The following is a 6718-nucleotide window of genomic DNA, read 5'->3' as shown; positions in this document are numbered from 1 at the left end:
ATTTGAGGTCGACCGATTATGATTTTTCAACGCAGATATCGATTTATTGGAGGACCAAAAAAAGCCGATACCGATGAATTGACCTATTTATTTATATATATATATATTTATATATATATATTTAATAATGACAATTACAACAATACTGAATGAACACTTATTTTAACTTAATATAATACATCAATAAAATCAATTTAGCCTCATAAAATTATACATGTTCAATCTGGTTTAAATAATGCAAAAACAAAGTGTTGGAGAAGAAAGAAAGTGCAATATGTGCCATGTAAAAAAGCTAACGTTTAAGTTCCTTGCTCAGAACATGAGAACATATGAAAGCTGGTGGTTCCTTTTAACAGGAGTCTTCAATATTCAATATATAGTGATTATGATTGATTGATTTTTATAAGATAAGTTTAATGCTAGCTAACAACTTACCTTGGCTTCTTACTGCATTCGCGTAACATGCAGTCTCCTCGTGGAGTGCAATGTAATCAAGTGGTTAGAGTGTTGGACTAGTATCCGAAAGGTTGCAAGATTGAATCCCCGAGCTGACAAGCTCAAAAATCTGTCGTTAACTCACCGTTCCTAGGCCGTCATTGAAAATAAGAATGTGTTAACTGACTTGCCTAGTTAAATAATGGATAAATAAAGGTGTAAAAAAAAACAATGAAGACGGCCAAATCGGTGTCCAAAAATAACGATTTCCGATTTTTATGAAAACTTGAAATCGGCCCTAATTAATCTGCCATTCCGATTAATCGGTAGACCTCTACTTTCTGTCATATGGGCAAGAAGAGGAATGCCATTTTAGGCATGCTGGTCTAAACCTGGAGAGCAGTAAGAACTTGCTATGCTTTAGCCTTAATGACCACTAGATGGAAGCCAAAAGCTTTTGGTTGAGCCATCTTTGCTCTCTGTCAATTTCCCTGGTTGGTATGAAGATGCTGTATAGTGAACAAATATCATATTCAATAGCGTGAAAGATTCTTGCTCTTGAAGGTTTGCACCAGATTTTGTAACAGTTAACGCTTTGTATTTAGGAAATAATATACTCTGTTGCTTCGATGTTTGGGAACACAACAAACCAATGTTCTGGGGAGAAGATATGTTCCTAACCAATGAGACAATATTCTGGGGAGAAGATATGTTCCTAACCAGTGAGAAAATATTCTGGGGAAAAGATATGTTCCTAACCAGTGGGACAATATTCTGGGGAGAAGATATGTTCCTAACCAGTGAGAAAATATTCTGGGGAGAAGATATGTTCCTAACCAGTGGGTCAATATTCTGGGGAGAAGATATGTTCCTAACCAGTGGGTCAATATTCTGGGGAGAAGATATGTTCCTAACCAGTGAGACAATATTCTGGGGACAAGATATGTTCCTAACCAGTGAGACAATATTCTGGGGACAACCAGACACAATATTCTGTATGTTCCTAACCAATGAGACAATATTCTGGGGAGAAGATATGTTCCTAACCAGTGGGTCAATATTCTGGGGAGAAGATATGATCCTAACCAGTGGGACAATATTCTGTGGAGAAGATATGTTCCTAACCAGTGGGTCAATGTTTGGGAACACAGCAAACCAATGTTCTGGGGAGAAGAGATGTACCTAACTAGTGAGCCAATGTTTGCAACCTTTTTGTTGGGAAATTCGATGGAACCTTTTGGAAATTAGTAATTGTTCTGTTTTTATTCACTGCAGACTTCTTCTTTATTGCTGTCAGATGTCAAAGCGATCTCTTTGGTCAATGATTTTCAGCATAACATGTGAAACTCAGATTTTTTTATCGCAGTCTTCCAGACTGTATTACCCTGGAGTCTCGTTGGCCTACTGAAATAAGGACGTCCTTCACAAGCTGTCTTTATGACCAGGATTTATGGACAGACTCTGGGACACACTTTATAAAGTGGGAGTGAAAGTACCATCTTTTTTGATCGATTGCAACACTTTTATGTGTTAAAATACTTTTAAACAATGTGTCATGAAATAAAACTGATCCTCTTAAAGCCAGCAGCAGCTGTCAGAGAGATAACTACCTGTGGCTGTCTGAGCCTTGCTGGTTGTGAGAAACTCTACCAGGCTGTATCACTCCTCTGGCTTGCTTCTCTCTCTTGGGTCAAAGCAAACACTGGATCACTTGCTACTATGTCTTTTTTAATGTACTTTTTTAAAAATTAGGCAAATCCGTTAAGAACAAATTCTTATTTACAATGACAGCCTGGGAACAGTGGGTTAACTGCCTTGATCAGGGGCAAAATGACAGAATTTTACCTTGTCAGCTCTGGGATTTTGAACTAGCAACCTTTTGGTTACTGGCCCAACGCTCTAACCACTAGGCTACCTGCCACCCCATCAATTATTGTATCAATTATTAATTGGGTAAGCTCATGGAAAATACAAAAACACTTTTAAATGAAAAGACCCCTCTGCCGTTTGACTTGCGGTAGATAGCTAGGCTGTTAATGCTAGGCTGTTAATGCCTGTTAGGCTGTTAAACCAGGTGTAATGGTCCTCTCTTGTTGCCAGGCTGTTAAATCAGGTGTAATGGTCCTCTCTTGTTGCCAGGCTGTTAAATCAGGTGTAATGGTCCTCTCTTGTTGCCAGGCTGTTAAACCAGGTGTAATGGTCCTCTCTTGTTGCCAGGCTGTTAAATCAGGTGTAATGGTCCTCTCTTGTTGCCAGGCTGTTAAACCAGGTGTAATGGTCCTCTTTTGTTGCCAGGCTGTTAAACCAGGTGTAATGGTCCTCTTGTTGCCAGGCTGTTAAACCAGGTGTAATGGTCCTCTCTTGTTGCCAGGCTGTTAAACCAGGTGTAATGGTCCTCTCTTGTTGCCAGGCTGTTAAATCAGGTGTAATGGTCCTCTCTTGTTGCCAGGCTGTTAAATCAGGTGTAATGGTCCTCTCTTGTTGCCAGGCTGTTAAACCAGGTGTAATGGTCCTCTCTTGTTGCCAGGCTGTTAAACCAGGTGTAATGGTCCTCTCTTGTTGCCAGGCTGTTAAACCAGGTGTAATGGTCCTCTCTTGTTGCCAGGCTGTTAAACCAGGTGTAATGGTCCTCTCTTGTTGCCAGGCTGTTAAACCAGGTGTAATTATCCTCTCTTGTTGCCAGGCTGTTAAATCAGGTGTAATGGTCCTCTCTTGTTGCCAGGCTGTTAAACCAGGTGTAATTATCCTCTCTTGTTGCCAGGCTGTTAAATCAGGTGTAATTATCCTCTCTTGTTGCCAGGTTGTTAAAACAGGTGTAATTATCCTCTCTTGTTGCCAGGCTGTTAAAACAGGTGCAATTATCCTCTCTTGTTGCCAGGCTGTTAAACCAGGTGTAATGGTCCTCTTTTGTTGCCAGGCTGTTAAACCAGGTGTAATTGTCCTCTCTTGTTGCCAGGCTGTTAAACCAGGCTGAGCACAGACCGCATCATGGTTGTCGGACCTTCCTCATGCATATTTTACTGCCTAACAACAGGTGCCTCTCCACAACCAGAGTGCCTTCACCCTGGTGGACGAGTGGCTTAAGTGAGGACGGGCCATAAGGTAGGCACCTTTCACCGCCGTTCTGTCTCACCAGCCTTGAGTGAAGCAGTTAATGAAAGGGTGTCGGTTGAGGTAAAGGGTAAAGCAGGGAGTTTGTGGGTTTACTGGTTTTGTTCCAGTGAGGTATCTTTAGCCAGGTATATTTTACCACCAGAATAAGGCCTAAACTCATGATAAACCACATAGTGTTTGAAGCGTTGGCGGATCTCCCTCTACTGTCTCTAGTAGTCACCCACAGGACCTAGACAGGGGTTCTCCAGTAGTCACCCACAGGGCCTAGACAGGGGTTCTCCAGTAGTCACCCACAGGACCTAGACAGGGGTTCTCCAGTAGTCACCCACAGGACCTAGACAGGGGTTCTCCAGTAGTCACCCACAGGACCTCCAGTAGTCACCCACAGGACCTAGACAGGGGTTCTCCAGTAGTCACCCACAGGGCCTAGACAGGGGTTCTCCAGTAGTCACCCACAGGGCCTAGACAGGGGTTCTCCAGTAGTCACCCACAGGGCCTAGACAGGGGTTCTCTAGTAGTCACCCACAGGACCTAGACGGGGGTTCTCTAGTAGTCACCCACAGGACCTAGACGGGGGTTCTCCAGTAGTCACCCACAGGGCCTAGACGGGGGTTCTCCAGTAGTCACCCACAGGGCCTAGACGGGGGTTCTCCAGTAGTCACCCACAGGGCCTAGATGGGGGTTCTCCAGTAGTCACCCACAGGACCTAGACGGGGGTTATCCAGTAGTCACCCACAGGACCTAGACAGGGGTTATCCAGTAGTCACCCACAGGACCTAGACAGGGGTTCTCCAGTAGTCACCCACAGGACCTAAAATCAAATCAAATCAAATTTATTTATATAGCCCTTCGTACATCAGCTGATATCTCAAAGTGCTGTACAGAAACCCAGCCTAAAACCCCAAACGGCAAACAATGCAGGTGTAAAAGCACGGTGGCTAGGAAAAACTCCCTAGAAAGGCCAAAACCTAGGAAGAAACCTAGAGAGGAACCGGGCTATGTGGGGTGGCCAGTCCTCTTCTGGCTGTGCCGGGTAGAGATTATAACAGAACATGACCAAGATGTTCAAATGTTCATAAATGACCAGCATGGTCAAATAATAATAAGGCAGAACAGTTGAAACTGGAGCAGCAGCACAGTCAGGTGGACTGGGGACAGCAACGAGCCATCATGTCAGGTAGTCCTGGGGCGCGGTCCTAGGGCTCAGGTCCTCCGAGAGAGAGAAAGAAAGAGAGAATTAGAGAGAGCATATGTGGGGTGGCCAGTCCTCTTCTGGCTGTGCCGGGTGGAGATTATAACAGAACGTGGCCAAGATGTTCAAATGTTCATAAATGACCAGCATGGTTGAATAATAGTAAGGCAGAACAGTTGAAACTGGAGCAGGAGCATGGCCAGGTGGACTGGGGACAGCAAGGAGTCCTCATGTCAGGTAGTCCTGGGACATGGTCCTAGGGCCCAGGCCAGTTGAAACTGGAGCAGCAGCATGGCCAGGTGGACTGGGGACAGCAAGGAGTCATCATGTCAGGTAGTCCTGGGGCATGGTCCTAGGGCTCAGGTCCTCCGAGAGAGAGAAAGAAAGAGAGGAGAGAATTCGAGAACGCACACTTAGATTCACACAGGACACCTGAATAGGACAGGAGAAGTACTCCAGATAAACAAACTGACCCTAGCCCCCGACACATAAACTACTGCAGCATAAATACTGGAGGCTGAGACAGGAGGGGTCAGGAGACACTGTGGCCCCATCCGAGGACACCCCCGGACAGGGCCAAACAGGAAGGATATAACCCCACCCACTTTGCCAAAGCACAGCCCCCACACCACTAGAGGGAAATCTTCAACCACCAACTTACCATCCTGAGACAAGGCCGAGTATAGCCCACAAAGATCTCCGACACGGTACAACCCAAGGGGGGACCCAGACAGGCCGACCACAACAGTGAATCAACCCACCCAGGTGACGCACCCCCCCCAGGGACGGCACGAGAGAGCCCCAGCAAGCCAGTGACTCAGCCCCCGTAACAGGGTTAGAGGCAGAGAATCCCAGTGGAAACCTAGACAGGGGTTCTCCAGTAGTCACCCACAGGACCTAGACAGGGGTTCTCCAGTAGTCACCCACAGGACCTAGACAGGGGTTCTCCAGTAGTCACCCACAGGACCTAGACAGGGGTTCTCCAGTAGTCACCTACAGGACCTAGACAGGGGTTATCCAGTAGTCACCCACAGGACCTAGACTGGGTTCTCCAGTAGTCACCAGTCACTGCTTTGACCAACAGCTGGCCACAGCTGCTCTCCGGTTGCACCACATGCTTGAGTGATGTGAGTTACTGGCTGCACAGACAGGTCCAGTAACCCTGCACAGCCAACACTTACAAAGAATCTTTGCACAAGGTTCCCCTCAGCAGGGAAGACTGCAGATGTTTTGTTCAGCACTGGTGGCCACTTCACCCCTTTAGTTCTGCTGCCTGTATCCGTCCGTGTGAAATTCCCTCTGGTGTCAGTTTAGACCTTAATGGACTGAATCCTGGACTTTAGCAGCATCATGATATAACTGAATACCACCTGTACTGTAATGTCCACTGTTTAATCAAATGTATTTTTAGTATACACTATATTCCTCAGTGTGTTAAATGCCTGTTAATTTTGGGGCAGCTGTAAAATGGGAGTTGTTTATAGTTAGTATCGGTATAAGCAATAAACACCTAGATGTGCTGTCCGGTCTGTCAGTTCCTCCACAGTGTGGGAAGGAGGCCTGTGATAAGTTAGACTTTGATGTAAACCCTGTTCTCTCTGCTGAGTGTCTGTGCTGCTGCATTAGGGGTGGGCCGGCAGGCTTCATTTTACAGCTCATTCCAGTTTCTTCGGCCTCTGGAACAGTTTCACAGTCCTGTTTGGAACAGTGGGCCCGCTTTGTCACTGAGCTGCTGAAGCACCTTTGGGGCGCCCTGTGATTGAAGACAACATATGGACAATGCCCTCCCTTCCTGTTTCAAGGGAATGTTGTTCGGGCTGTGTGGACTCCTGGGAAAGGGAGTGCTACCTTTGACCTCTGGAATCACTCATTTACCCTGGGCCCAGGGAGAAGATAAGGGGGTCTGGAGGAAGGGATGCAGCCAACCAGCTGTCACTAGGAACTCCCAGTGTTTCTGTGGCCATTCTCAGGGAGGAA

The sequence above is a fragment of the Oncorhynchus gorbuscha genome, linkage group LG06 (assembly GCF_021184085.1).
Source record: "Oncorhynchus gorbuscha isolate QuinsamMale2020 ecotype Even-year linkage group LG06, OgorEven_v1.0, whole genome shotgun sequence".
NCBI classification, from domain to species: Eukaryota; Metazoa; Chordata; class Actinopteri; order Salmoniformes; family Salmonidae; genus Oncorhynchus; species Oncorhynchus gorbuscha.
This window is presented reverse-complemented; position numbering follows the sequence as displayed.